The sequence below is a fragment of the Microtus ochrogaster genome, linkage group LG4 (genome assembly GCF_000317375.1).
Source record: "Microtus ochrogaster isolate Prairie Vole_2 linkage group LG4, MicOch1.0, whole genome shotgun sequence".
Classification (NCBI taxonomy): domain Eukaryota; kingdom Metazoa; phylum Chordata; class Mammalia; order Rodentia; family Cricetidae; genus Microtus; species Microtus ochrogaster.
The window spans coordinates 52,780,651-52,783,919 of NC_022030.1; the positions used below are offsets into that span (position 1 = coordinate 52,780,651).

Genomic DNA, 3,269 nt, shown 5'->3' on the forward strand with positions numbered 1-3,269 from the left:
TTATAATATTTTTTTATGTTAGTTCCTTTCAAATTTATGTACAGATTTAAAACTATCTCAATTAAATATACCAGGGTTTTTTGTCTATATAATGACAAAATAATTCAAAATAATTTCAAGTTTCATATGGAAAAACAAAAGTTATAAAATATAAAATTGAAGACAATTTGAACTAATAAAATGTTAAGAATGGGTGTGCTCTGTGGCCCAGCTCTGGCCAATGGCCTTAAGCTTGGCTCTTGTCATTGTCTTTGGGTTTAATCGAACTTTTTTCAAATTCAGAAGAAACTGCAACAAGATGCAGATTTTCATGGAGACGCTTACAGGGAAGACCATGCGGCTAGAGACTGAACCCTCAGACACTATAGAAAATGTAAAGATCAAGATCCCCGATAGGAAAGGAATTCCTCCTGATCGGTAGAGGCTGATCTTCGTTGGGCAGCTGGAAGACGGCCATACTTTGCCTGACTACAACATTCAAAAGGAGTCCACCCTTCATCTTATGTTGAGACTTCATGATGGTGCTAAGAAAAGGCAGAAGAAGGTTAACACCGCTCCCAAGAAGAATAAGCATAGGAGAAAGAAAGTTAAATTGTCTGTATTGAAGTACTATAAGATGAATGGGAATGACAGAATTAACTGCCTTTGTTGAGAGTGTCCGTCTCAATGATTATGCCAGAGTTTTCATGGGTAGCCGTGTTGACAGGCATTAATGTGGCAAGTGTTGTCTGACTCACTGCTTCAACAAACCAGAAGACAAGTCCTTGTGTATGATAAATAAAAAGACAAAACTGGAAAAAATGTGAAGAACGACGCTAACTTCAGCATTTATTACAGAGCTGCAGTAGCTAGGCTGTGATATTGATAGTTGTATTGATAAATAGATTAATAGACTGGAATGAATGTTGAATAGTAGATATGCAGATGATCTCAACTGGGTTTGAAGACAGAAGTGATTCAGTTGATAAAGAAAAAAGGTTTTTGAATAGATAATGACACTGTAACAACTTGATAGACAGGTACAAAAGGTGAATTGTGGTGTATGCCTGGAACCATACCCAGAATATAGTTCAAAATGAATCCACCCAGCGAAATGTAAAATATAAACTCTAAATCTTCATAATCTTGAATCTGATAACAATGATTGAGGAACTAAAAAGTTGATATATTTAATTAAAATTAAGAGATTTTTTTGGTTTGTTTTTGTTTTTTTTGTTGAAAGACAAGAAAATTTAGAGGATGCGAAGGTGATCTGGCTATGGTGTCTGTTACCCCACTGATGACCAGGGTTGATTTGTCTGATTGGCTCGCTATGTTGGGGTCCCCTCCCTTCCTCATTGTCTGATGTGCTTCCCTCCTGAAGTTGCCCACCCTGTTGGTCAGTCTGTCAGTCGGTCAAAGAGGATGATTTTCCCCCAGTAGAGGAGGAGTGGCCTTCAGTCAAGGACATAGGGGTAACTGTACTCCCCTACCAGAACCTCAAAACAAGCTCTCAAGAAAATTCAGCAATAGGCAAACTGAAGGAAAGATACCTGTGACTCGTGCATCTGATAAAGGTCCCACATTCAGAATGTGTAAAGAATAACCACGACAGCTGTCAACTCCATCAGACTTCGAGCCTCACATCGCTACCTCATCAAGATAGTTTTCAGGCAAGAAAACAGAAAATACTACAATTTTCTTATAGATTGAAATTTTATGGCTTTCAAAAACATAAGCCCTGAGGAGGATTTGAAGGTAAATACACAGATGTGCATATGTAAATGCACACATACAAACATACTACATGCAAGCATACATATATTTGTGCACATATGCAAACGTACACTTGTGCAAACACATATATACACATAGAAACACACACATATGCACACACTGACAACAAAAATGGGTATGAGAGAGGCTGTGGGAGGAGAAAGCACTAACCAGACCATGGAACACTGATAGTATTTATTTTTTTTTATGAATTGACTTAGTGGTAGGTACTTTAGATTAAGTCAACCAGGTAATTCTTTCCAGTCAGAGACCTTCATGCCATTATGAAGGTTTCAGAGCAATGACAAACTCTTCTGTCCCAGCTGCTAGTCTGGAAGAGATGGAAGGGAGGGAGGCAGCAATTAAATTAACTTTTCAATGCCTGGGAAAATACGTTTCTTTAGGCTGAAACAGAAAACAATGTTTTCCCAATACTTCTTAGACAACAAATCCATAGGCACTTGAAGCCCTGCGGAATTCTTTTGATGGTTATTTCTGCTCCAGTGATCTTAAAACCGAATGTACGTTCGTGATCTTTAACTCCCTGACATCAAGCTTCCCGCCTCTGCCAAAAATGACCTCACAAAGGAATTGACGCTACATGGATTAACGGGAAAGTGTCTTAGTGAAATCTGGGCAGACTCAAGGCCACTCCTGTCTGTAAAGCATGCTGGGAGCTCTGAGTCCGTTGAACTGCTTTGGAGAATGACAGTTCCTCATCCTTTGCCAGACAAACAGAAGATAAAGTCCATCGACTGTCAAAGATGGCATTTGTTTTTTATCACACAGCACAGCAGTTCCATGCTTTCCTGGGGGAGAGGGATAGCAGATTCTCTCTTTTAAAAAATAATTCCATTTATGTTTATTTTATGTATATTAGTGTTTTTGCTTGCATGTGCATGCACCAAAGAGACCAGAAGGTAAGGTGCCAGATCTCCTGGAATTTGAGTTACAGGCAGTTGTGAATTGCCATATGAATGCAAGGAATCAAGTCAGGGTCTTCTGCAAGTACTCTTTAACCACTGAGCCACGTCTCTAGCTCTCAGCAGCTTTGTTCTTAAACTCGCTTTTGGACTTGTTAGTACCTTTCGTAAGCAGAGTGTGGTAGCACATACCTTTAATCTGACCATGCAGGAGGCAGAGGCAGATAGGCAGAAGTTTGAGGCCAGCTTAGTTTACATAGTGAGTTCCAGGACAGCCAGAGCTACATATGAGACTCTGTGAAGCACTATTAATAGAAACTCAGAGATATAAATTGGACTTCAGGTCCAACCTGAAGATTCAAAAAGCAAAACAGCTAGCCACTAGCTCTTACCTTGACCTTGGTTCAAAATAGCGATCCTGCCTCCAGGAATCTCAGAATGAGGCTGTGTGAGAGCTGTCTCCTCCCGTTTCATAATCCTCTCTACGGCTGGGATTAAAGGCGTGCACCACTGTGATTAAAGGCATGCACTGTCTGGTTTCTATAGCAACTAGTATAGCTACCGGGATTAAAGGTGTGTGCTACCATTACC

General features: G+C 39.8%; 1 pseudogene; it reads left to right on the plus strand.

Annotated features, from left to right (window-relative positions):
• The first annotated feature begins 298 nt into the window (after window positions 1-298).
• LOC101981856 lies at window positions 299-806 on the plus strand (annotated as a pseudogene).
• The last annotated feature ends 2,463 nt before the right edge of the window (window positions 807-3,269 follow it).